The following is a 12,067-nucleotide window of genomic DNA, read 5'->3' on the forward strand; positions in this document are numbered from 1 at the left end:
CGATTCTTGGAATCAAGTTAGGTTCACGAAAAAGAAAGTAATAAAACGTCAACATTTGCGTGACAATGGGTGGAACTATTTCACCTGGTGATATTCCATTCTCCATTCTAAAGATTTAGGAAATTTTTAAGGAATTAAGAATTTTAATTTACAAAATTTATACACCTTTCGGGCTAAAATTATGCCACATGCTTGTTGAAAATATAGATTTACATAGAAGTATGTGGGTCGTTTAGCTCCCGATACCTGCTTAAAGAGAGCATTTGACAAGCTATATTGTTGAAGGGAATCCCGCTAATCTGTATGCTTCGTGACATTATCGCGTGAAGAGACTTATTACAATTTGCGTCACCACGTTATTACAAATTGCGTAGACTAACGTTCATTACAAAATGCTGCAACACTTATTACGAAATGCGTCGTTTGTATTTAAAACAAAATACTGCAGGTAATTACAAAATGCTGCAACTTTTACTTTACAAAACTTTACAAAATGCGTAAGGTATTACAAAATGCGTAGTTATTACAAAATGCGTAAGGTATTACAAAATACGTAGTTATTACAAAATGCCGCAGAACAGTATCCTTTCACACGGCTTTACGGACAGGTCGCGTAAAGCTGTACTTTACTATGTCCGTAAAGTCCTTTTAAAGCGCTGTAATAACATCCTTTCATACGGCTTTACGGACAGGTCGCGTAAAGCTGTAGTTTACTATGTCCGTAAAGTCCTTTTAAAGGGTTGTAAAGACATCCTTTCATGCGGCTTTACGGACACGTCATGTTCACTGTAAAGTTTAACTTTACTATAGCCGTAATTGGGGGGTAAAGCATTTTAAAACGCTAGAAAGACATCCTTTCATACTCCTTTACGGGCATCAAAAACCATATAAATGCTGAGTAATTTACCAAAAAAGAAAATGGCCCGGTTCCTTTTCTCAGCGCGAAACAACTACTTTGATAATGTAAGATTACTTATTTCAAGTTTAGGTGACAAACTTCCTAAATAAATGTCTTCTACAAATTGAACCCAAAATAACTACAAAACTAGCCAGAAGATTAAGTCCATATACTATTAATTGTAAGCTGAAAACAACATCATTAGGCAAAAGCACAATCCTTTGTACTCAACAACCTAAATTTAGTATCGTATACACAATTCAAATGAAACAGTTCATTTAAGTTAATACCATTGTTTACATCCTAGCACTATAAGGGATTCTAATATTCAGAATTGAAGACTCGCCCTTCTCACTGGCAATAAGTTATTAATACATTGTGCACTTTTATATTAAGGAATGGTAATAATAATCATCATATGAAATAAAATAATCTATATATACAAAGTCCAAACAGCAGTCATTAAATTAAGAACCTTATGATGAAATGCTTAAGGTGGCTGAACACAGTTTATGATACCTATGTTTCATTCACCTTTTTCTCTAAAACCCTTGATCCCTCGGTCGCCAAAAATGGCAGCAAGCTAGTTAACAACACGAACGTTGGTTTTTTGATAGTTAAACTGACGTATGTGCCGTCGCCATGGCAACACGAATAAAAATAAACAGGCCTTTAAAATCGGTTTTGTTTATTTGTAGAAAATCTAGTCATTAGATTTTCTTTATAATTTGCATGCACCAAGCTTGTAACGATTCTCACAAGTTAAGACCATTTTGCTAATAATTTAACAGAGATCTTTAATTATCCCTTGTTGAAGGTTTACCGGAATATCTAGAGTTTCCTTTGTTAAAGTTCAATTATTTTCAATACTCCAGTTACTTATTTCCTAAAGTATTTTCGTGCCAAATTTCGTGAAATTCTAATGAGTGGTTCTCGAGAAATAGGCGTATTTCCGAAGAGCAAATTTTCATTCAATCGCAATTTTTTGACTTACTACGCATGCGCTACATTTAACTGGGTTCTTTCGGTAACAAAGAAAAAAGCTGAGAATTGCTGAGTTCTTTGCATCTTTACCTTTTCTAACATATATTTATGATGAAAGACTAAAGCCATCAATACACCGCGTTCAATTATAGAGAAAAATAGCACAGATAGTGCGGGGTTGAGTAAATAAAATGATCGCTCTATTGACGGCATGTTTGTTTTTTGCAATCCTTGTGCGCGCGCTGAATTGCATCAGCAAAAGCGCGCGCAAAAACTGTGTTCGACCACCTTAAGGCACAAAAGACAACAACTGGCATAGTCCAATGTTGCTGGCACAAGTCAAGAAACTTAAAAATATTTGAACCAAATTCATAGAACTGAAACTTACAAAATACTCACTGTACTGGAGGCAGTAGAAATGGCTCCAATGTTACAATATTATTTCTCTTAGCTAAAAGCAGGTGTAAGAAGAACAATTTCATGCCAGGTAAATAACCTTTCTAGCTATAATCTGACTGGTGGTGTAAATGCACGCAAGTGAAATCATTAATATTTGAATGTGACAATAGCTGTGGCTACACTACATCATTCCATTTAAAAGGCATACTTGGTGTATCCCCACCAAGTTCAAATACCGGAAAGCCATGATAAACCACTTAGGTCAACCTCACCTGTGTTGTTACTACACTATAGCACCTGCGCTTAGAAAAGTGAAAAACTATCACAAGAAAATCGAGATTGGACATAGTGTTGGAATGTTACTCCTGGCAGATTGTAGTATAACCACAGCTTAAGATAATTTACTCCACATACATGATTGTACATTCTCAGTGCTGCCTGGCACAACGAGGAGTGCTTACATGTACTGGGTCTAGAACCCGATCTTCAAATGTTATAGAAAGGCTGCTTGAAGCTTGAGAACCAGCAGGAGAGCGTGATACTGGGGACTGACGCGGCACAGGTACAGGCCTCCTTGCTGGTGCTGATTGTCGTCCAGCCCGATCTCTAACATTTAATGGCATTTCCCTGTCAGATTCCTGTAAATGTGGTACTCGAGGAATAACTGATTCATGGATTTGCCTTGGAAGAGACTTTAACTATATATTGTGCAGTGTTTGTTTTACACTTGTCAATCTTGCACGCTCCCATTTCAAATGCTTCACTTTGTAATTTTGCAACTGCGGGACTTCAGAGTCAGAATCTGGCTCATATGAGCTCTCATCAGAGTTTGTATACTCCACTGTGAGCACTTGCTTTATCTCATCCTTTGTTTGCTCACTCCAAGTTGTTTTATTTAAGGCAGATAGCTTGTGGCCAAGCTTCTGCAAAATTGACAAAAAAGCACATGATAAGTACATCAGTATATTAACACTACCTGAAAAATATTGTAATCTCAAGTAACACCATCTAGTTTTTCTGTAGTATCATAAGAATTTTTCTTGCTTGTTTCATACATGTGATATCAATAACAGTGCAGGGATGATTGTGTCCCACTGTCCCTAGAAGATTTCAGGTAAATTATAATGCATTAAGTTGTGGTGAATTTTGGATACACAAAACATAATTGTGTAGTTCCAGAAAATATCCATATCTCCCCCATGGAAGGGATATTTTCTAGGATGCCCCCACCCCTCTGGAAATTCCAAATAAGCCTTGTACATTTATTTAAACTTTTTGGTCTTTGGGAGCCCCCACCCCCCAGGAAAATTTAAATCCCATCTGTTGAGGGGAGTGTGGATATTTTCTGGAACTGCACATTACAAATGACACCAGCTTTTAGCTAACTAGTATGTGGATAACAGTTTTAAGGCTACAAGAATGACCCCGTTATATTTGAAACTTACATCTCTTTTCCTTGCTTGCCTTCTACAGGTTGCTTTATGTTCGTTTGTTCTGAACAATGTTCTTCTTGTTTTTGCATCAGTTAGTGACCTGTAGTATGTTGCACTTGATTCTGCAGAATTAAAAGAAACACTTTAATAATAAACTTCTTCACTGTTTTTGCTTAAATTGTAGCCTGAGCAAACAGTCAGCTTGCCATTGCAAAAAAACAAAACACAATGCACATTTGTTATTAACACACAAGTGTTTTATTTAACAAATAAAGAAACCTAAGCCGTATATTACTCAGTGATAAAACACGACGGGCATTTGAGAACAGGAGGGAAATGTAGAAAACACTCATCTGCGGCTTGTGTTTTCTACATTTCCCTCGTGTGTTCTCAAATGCCCGTCGTGTTTTATCACAGTGGAATACATGGCCTAAGCTTCTTTATTTGCTTTATGATACAGAGGCAATGTGGCAAAAAACAATAAAACATGCTTTTTCTATGTTTTATACTCTGATAAAACATGGGTTTTTGACCAATCAAAGTGCACGCAGGGTCCTATCTATATTAGAATGGAAAATACACCACTTGTAAACTTTAAAGGAAACTTCATCCAAAACCCAAGAGGCACAGTACACATACTTATGACTTTATTTCCAATGTTTTTCTGTTGATAGTACAAACATTCGGCAATGGGATCAGTGATCATCGTGTTTCATTAAGGACAGGGTGCCAGACACATACCTCTTAACTGTTCAACAGACTATGGGCACTGCTCCTTCCCTCCATAGTCACTATAAATTGACTCTACAAGTTTGGTAAATACAACTCTGTTGACTTCAGAGGCCAACCTAGAAAATTATACAGTTCAGTTAACACAAATTACAACATGCAGGCCCCATTTATTAGATACAATGTTCATTAGCTGTGTCACATAAAATTTATATGTCAGTAACAGTTAATCAGCTTAAAACTTGTAGGGACTAGTTATTTTATAACCTGGGTCACTCAGATTTTGGACAACCAGAAAATTAGGTTTTGCACCTTTGTTACAGGCTCATGCTTGCTACTGTAGATAGGAGGTTCTAAGGCATTTACATGCAGTTTTGCTACGAAAACTGAATGAACTTTGCATTAGTCTTGTGGGAATACGTACCCTTCTTCAAATGAAAATCCCGGACCAAAACCCAAACTTTGTGAGAATGAATTCAATGATCAAAGTCTTTGAGGTTGCATTCTTTTTTATAGGGCAGATCAAATATATACAGCTATAAATATTAGCTATAAGAAGAAGAGCAATTTACTAGGAATTTTCATTAAAAATTTGGAGGACAGGCAGTACATGATTACATGATGGAGATGTACATGTAATGAAAATAGTCCTCTAATTCTAATTCAAAATGGTATGAACTTTCTAGGGATTCTGTGAAATTTCTTTATTTCTCGTATTTTCAGTTTCCCATCATGGGTACATATCTTTCAGTTTGTTTGCTTGTCTTGGAAAAACATTCACATTTTTTTCAATTGCAGTCACAACCTATTCTTTCAGGGAAATTATTAACAACCTACATTGTAGATCATGTGGGTTGCCTTGGCAGGCAAGTGACACACTTTACTATGTGTCAACTTGATATTGATAAAGGAAAAGTAACCGCTATAGTAAGTTTGTGAAACTGACATTTTGAGCATTAGCCCTCCATCAGAGCTCAGTGATAACCTCAAAGAGTTTCAATTACCAAGGACGAATTGATAAAGGGCTAACATTCGAAATGTCAGTTTCAAAAGCTCACCACACTACTTAATCGACTCCAACTTCAAGTTGACAAACTGTCATGTATTGGTCAGCGGTTTTGTTACGCATGCTTAATAAAGGGGCGGACCCTGTTCTTGTATGGCCGCCAAGTTGAAATGTAGTTGTTTGTGGCGTGTGTTTGCATCGGGCCTAATCAGACCTATTAGAAGCCATCCGGAGGTTTCCCGATATTTAACACTGGCGACGAGGACGGGGTTGACTAACTAACAAAGAATGGCGGCAGTTAACATCGAAATTCAAGGAGTAGCTCCGTTCGATGGCAAAGGAAATTCGTCTGCATTGGGACCACGTTGGAAGAAATGCCTTCAATCGTTTCAATACTTTCTTGTGGCCAAAGGAGTGATGAACGATGCACAAAAGAAGGCTTTGCTACTTCACACCGCGGGAATAGAGGTTCAGGAGTTGTACGAGACACTGAGTGACCCAGGCCCGAGTGTGGAATTTGAAGAAGATACGGTTACTGATTTCGAGAAAACTGCACGTACTTTGAACGCGTATTTTGTCACCAAGCTTAATGAACCGTACGAGCGACATGTATTCAGAAGCATGGCTCAACAGGACGGAGAAACAGTTGGTCAATTCATAACTAGGCTTAGGAAGCAAGCACAGAATTGTAATTTCACGACCCCAGACATTGACATTAGAGATCAAGTTATTGACAAATGTTGATCGTCGGAATTGAGGCGAAAATTGCTGGCAAAGGAAAATCTTACTCTTGAGAAAGTTCAAGAAGTAGCTCGGTCAATGGAAGCTATTGACGTTGAAGCTAAGAAAATGGGAGCACAGGATTCTGCATCTTCAACAGAGGAATCACTGGGAGTGAATGAAGTTGTTGTAACACCCCCTCCAAAGCCTCCCAAGCAGCCAAAAGGGAACAAAAGGCAGGGAAGATGCTACCGATGTGGTCAAGAGGGACATTTTAGCAAGGATAAATGTTGTCCAGCACGTCAAAGTGTGTGTATGAAGTGTAAGAAAGTGGGTCTTATGCAAGTGTATGCAAGACCAACCCTGGCAGCCATTCAGCATCTGGAAACAAGTCAAGTGGTAGAAAGAGTAAATTTGGAGAGACAAAATTTGTAGAAGAAGTGGTTGAGGAGGACACAGATGATGATGAGGTTCTGGGCATTTTTACAGTGAAGGATTCTGGCAAGGTTGGACGTTCCCCGATTCATGTGTCAGTTATGTTAGATCAGAAGAGTTACAAAATGCAATTGGATACTGGAGCCACAGTGTCTATCTTGCCTAAGGCCCTGTATGATCAGCAGTTTAATTAGTGGCCCTTGCGTAGTACCAAGGTTAAGTTAAAGGGTTACAATGGTGTCCGAATCCCTGTTTGTGGTGAAGTTCATTTGCCTGTGGTTTATGAACAGCAGGAACTGGTGGTACCTTTGATTGTTGTTGATGGCAATGGTCCCCCATTGCTAGGCAGAAATTGGTTGGAGCAACTCAAGTTGAACTGAAGCAGTGTCTTTCATGTGAGCAAAGCTGACACTGTCTGATGTGTTGAATCGGCACAAAAATGTTTTTGACAAGGGACTGAGAACCATCAAAGGGTTCAAGGCCGATATAAAATTGCAAGACGGTGCAAAGCCAGACCAGTTCCTTATGCACTTCGCCAAAAAGTGGAAGAAGAATTGGATCGTTTGGAGAGTCTAGGAGTTGTTAAGAAGATAGAACGTAGTGACTGGGCGTCTCCAATTGTCTGTGTGCCCAAGAAAGATGGATGTATTCGCATCTGTGGTGACTTCAAGGTGTCAGTTAACCAGGTCCTTCTAGACAACCCTTACCCATTGCCAGACACAGAAGATATATTTGCTACGTTAGGAAGTGGAACTGTGTTCAGCAAGATTGATTTGTCAAATGCGTATCAACAGATGGAATTGAACCCGGAGAGCCAACACTACCTCACTGTGAACACTCACAAAGGATTGTATGCTTATCAGCGTCTGACCTATGGTATTGCCTCTGCACCTGCTCTGTTTCAGTCAACTATGGATCAGATATTGCAAGGAATGGATAATGTGCGTTGTCGTATTGATGACATCCTGATCAGAACAGAAGCCCATGAACACTTGCAAGTACTAGACGACGTGTTGACCAGGCTAGAAAAGCATGGCATCTTAGCTAAGTGGTCCAAGTGTGAGTTCATGGTACCGAGTGTAGAGTTTCTAGGCTATCGTGTAGATGGGGAAGGTCGACACCCTAATGATGAGAAGATGGCAGGGATCAGTGAAGCTCCAAGTCCAAGGAATCTGGCAGAACTGCGCTCCTACTTAGGGTTGCTGAATTACTATGGCCATTTCATTGCCAATCTTTCCACCTTGCTCCAGCCATTACATGAACTGCTCCGAAAGGGAGGGAAGTGGGAGTGGACAAAAGAGTGTGAAGAAGCTTTCCAGCAAAGTAAATCTGAGCTTATGGCTGGTAGAGTATTGGTTCCATATGATGAGGAGAGAAAGCTGATTCTAGCATGTGATGAGTCTCCGTATGGTGTAGGCGCTGTGATTTCACACGTAATGGATGATGGACAAGAGCGTCCCATCGCTTTTGCCTCGAGAACACTTACAAAGAGTGAAAGAAACTATTCCCAGATAGAGAAGGAGGCCTTAGCAATTGTATTCGGAGTCCGGAAATTCCACAAGTACCTGTATGGTCGTACGTTTCACCTATATACAGACCACAAGCCCTTAGTGACCATCTTGGGTCCAAAAACAGCAGTACCAACCTTAGCAACTGCTAGAATGCAACGCTGGGTAGTAATTCTGCAGGCCTACCACTACCGAGTGGAATATCGACCGTCTACAGAACATAGCAATGCTGATGTCTTATCACGTCTCCCGTGCAACAATCCACCATTGAAAGAAGAGGCTGAACTCTATTTCTTCTCAGGCCTCGAAGAATTGCCAGTGGATGCAAAGGACATCAGCAGAGAATCCAGAAGAGATCCTGTTCTAGCGAGAGTTCTGAATTACACGCTAACTGGATGGCCAAATTATGTATCCAGTGAAGAATTGAAACCATACTTCACGCGAAGACACGAGCTTACAGTTGACCAAGGGTGTGTCTTATGGGGAATGCGTGTAATCATTCTTCTGTCGCTAAGGAACAGACTATTGCAAGAATTACACGAAGAACATCCTGGCATTGTCGCAATGAAATCTATTGCCCGAAGTTACATTTGGTGGCCGATTTTGGATGCAGAAATTGAGTTGATGGTGAAAAGCTGTGAAGTGTGTCAAGCAGTGCGGAAGGCACCGCCCAGTGCACCACTGTGCCTATGGAGGTGGCCTACTCGGGTGTGGCAAAGAGTACACATCGACTTTGCAGAGAAGGACGGCAACTACTTCCTTGGGTTGATTGACAGCCATTCTAAGTGGATAGAGGTGGCACACATGAGATCCACAACTGTTCAAAGCACTATTGACCAAATGAGACTTTGGTTTGCGACATATGGATTGCCAGAAGAAGTTGTTTCAGACAACGGGCTCCAATTCATTTCCCAGGATTTCACCAATTTCCTTAAACAGAATGGAGTTAAGCAACCACTGGTACCTCTGTACCATCCATCTTCTAATGGGGCAGCAGAGCGCACAGTGCAAATCCTGAAACAAGCGTTACGGAAACATGCCGAGTGTGAAAAGAGGCGGTAAGAAGCGTTCGCTGAAACATCAACTGGCCAATTGTTTGTTCCAGTACAGAAACACTCCACATTCAGTGACAGGAGTGACACCATCAGAACTGTTCTTGAAACGCAAACCTCGCACCAAGTTCAGTGTGCTCTTGCCAAACATGGAAGATCACATCCAGGACCAGCAAGGAAAGCAGCAGCGGCAACATGACAAGAGTCGTGTCAAGATGCGAGAACTGTCACCACGTGACTCTGTCAATGTGCGAAATACCCGGGGAGGAGTGGAGAAGTGGCATGGGTCCCAGGTACAGTGATAAGAAGGTTGGGACCACTGACCTACTTTGATCACCTTCTGCAGACGCAGCGTTTGAATTCTGAAGAGGCCTTTGATGAAGTGGATCCTGAGGAGTTGCCGGCTCCAATGGCAGTTCCAGTATCAGTACCGAGTACTCCATCACCATCACCGAGTACCAGTGTTCCAGCGACAACTCTGGAAGAACCCGCTCAGATTCCAGACCCTGTTGCAGATCCAGTTCCTGAGTACCCAGCTCGGAAGTTTTCAGCAGCTCCAGAGCCAGTTTCTAAGTCCCCAGTGAAGATCCCTTTTGCAGTATCAGACGCTGAACCACCACCTCCGATGCAACACCAGAGTGAGACAGTTCCAAGGAATTCGCCCGTGAGAGCTGAGCGCAGATACCCAGCCAGAGAGAGAAAAGCCCCAGATAAGCTTAACTTGTGACTTTAAGAACGTTCTAAGGCTAGGGACTCAATCTGCTCTTAGCAGAGACATTTGTTTTGTTGATATTAGAAAGTTCCAAGTTTGTTTATTTGTATGTATCCTTGTGCTGTTAGGTTTTGAGCCAAACATACTAGAAGGGGGAGGAAGTGTCATGTATTGGTCAGCAGTTTTGTTACGCATGCTTAATAAAGGGGCGGACCCTATTCTTGTATGGCTGCCATGTTGAAATGTAGTTGCTTGTGGCGTGTGTTTGCATCGGGCCTAATCAGACCTACTAGAAGCCACCCGGAGGTTTCCAGATATTTAACACAAACAGCTACATGAACACCTTTTATCTTGGCGAGAGCCCAGTTTCTTACATGTACGTGTAGTTATTGTGTCAATTATTTAACAAATAGATGCCATGTTGCCGTGCGTCTGTTCAGTAATAGATCACAGATGACGTCAAAATGTTGTAAGAACAAAAAAGTGGCACACGAGGCGATAGCCGAGTGTGTCACTGATGTTCTTACCACATTTTGACGTCTTCTGGGATCTATTACTGAACAGACGCACCGCAACATGGAATCTATTTGTATTATATAATAACGAAACAAACTACTACAGATAAAGCTTTTTTTTATTTCAAAATCTTCCAACATAACTCGAAAGCCGGCCTTTGCCCACTTTGGCGAACACGAAAAAAGCCATTTGACGTAATCTATTGTCTATACAAAATGAAGCAATCTTATTGGTTGCTATGCGCAACAAAGAATTGTGATTGGTCCAGGAAAATCACGCCACTGTCAAACTTGACTCGAGCGTCGCTTCTCGTGGAATGAGAAGCGAAAGCGCTGAAAAGTCAAGTCGGTTTTTGTCATCAGAGCGGCCCTGTGAGCCGAAAAGCTTGGACGTTGCCTTGAATATTGCAGTAGTTGAAAACTACGCTCGGAAAACTTGCGGTTGTGGTTAACGTGGAGGCCATTCGATTCGAGTTTTGAATGAAAGGAGCGTTAGTGATGGTGGAAATTTGTGTCCTCTGTGGTTGGTGATTCTCAAATCAGTTTGAAATAAAGTCGGAGACACCTTTTAGCTACAATACAGTTGGCCATGAGCTGTAGTGAGCTATACTTTGCTCGCTGCTGTGCCCTGAAACGGACTGGAACATTCGCATCGGAAAGCAAGGTTATGTGTTTATCTTAACTGATTTTAAGAAGCGGTTTTGATGTTTTATTCCTGACATCAATCAGTGTGTCAACAATTATTTTGAGACTGAGAAAAGTTGAATTTTTTCAATAAATTAATCTCATAGACATTTTGTTGATTAGGTTTGTTAAACTCGAGATAAAGCAATGGTTCTCGGCTTACCAATTTTGCGTTTGGTTTAGTCTCGCTCGACTGCCGACTGAGACTGCTCGAGTATTTTTTCTGAGTCATTTTCTAAAAAAAGAAACGGCTTTATCTTTCTCCTTCCTGTTAGACTATGCTTCTTGTACCTGTTCAATGCCTCGACAAGACGTTTTTGTACCTTGTCTTTTGGCCAGTCATGTAAAACATTATCTAAATTCTCAAAACTTTCCGCCATTTTAAAAAACAGTGGGAAAAACTTTGTAATGATGACGTCAATCGCGCGTCTGTCCTCTAATAGATCATAGGCGAGAACCAATCAAAATGCGAGAATAACTTGGGTTATTATGTAAAGACATATAGAAGACTGAAGCACATGTTCCATACCTTTTTCTACAGAATCTTTTTTGTGTGTGTGTGAAAGAAAATTCGACAATATGTGGTACCAGTACCAGTGAGAGCAATGCATTGTGTAAGGGTACATGTGTATTAAGGCTTTAATTTCAGAATATTTACACCGACGACACTAGCATTAAAAGTTTCTCTGCTGAAGAAGGTTACATCCAAATGGTATTCACTTCAGATTTGCTGAGAGTATTACATACAGGCTTACATTTACATGTGTCTTTTGGACAGTTTGAAGCATAATATGCATAAGTCAATAACAAATGCTGCATGCAGTTGTAAGCTTACACCATGTTTAATGACTACAAGGCTAGTAGTGAAATGATCTACATGTACGTGCATGGCAGATACTCGTACAGAATAATGCCTATATATAGCTAAAAGTCTATTCCACAATGTATAGCTTCTCCTTGTTGGAGAAACATTTGTAACCAGAGGCAATTCC

General features: G+C 40.5%; 1 protein-coding gene and 1 long non-coding RNA gene across 2 annotated transcripts in view; both read right to left on the bottom strand.

Annotated features, from left to right (window-relative positions):
• Positions 1–12,067, bottom strand: part of LOC149117809 (uncharacterized) — an 80,256-nt gene that overhangs the window by 10,770 nt on the left and 57,419 nt on the right. The window lies entirely within an intron of this gene.
• On the bottom strand, positions 405–6,256 carry LOC110064693 (uncharacterized). Its single transcript, XR_016210096.1, has 3 exons — positions 4,456–6,256; positions 3,727–3,836; positions 405–3,204 (listed from the first exon to the last, which is right to left on the bottom strand). It is a non-coding gene; the product is annotated as an uncharacterized LOC110064693 (long non-coding RNA).

This window comes from Orbicella faveolata, unplaced genomic scaffold (genome assembly GCF_042242905.1).
Source record: "Orbicella faveolata isolate gen_17 unplaced genomic scaffold, um_ofav_v1 contig_1, whole genome shotgun sequence".
Classification (NCBI taxonomy): domain Eukaryota; kingdom Metazoa; phylum Cnidaria; class Anthozoa; order Scleractinia; family Merulinidae; genus Orbicella; species Orbicella faveolata.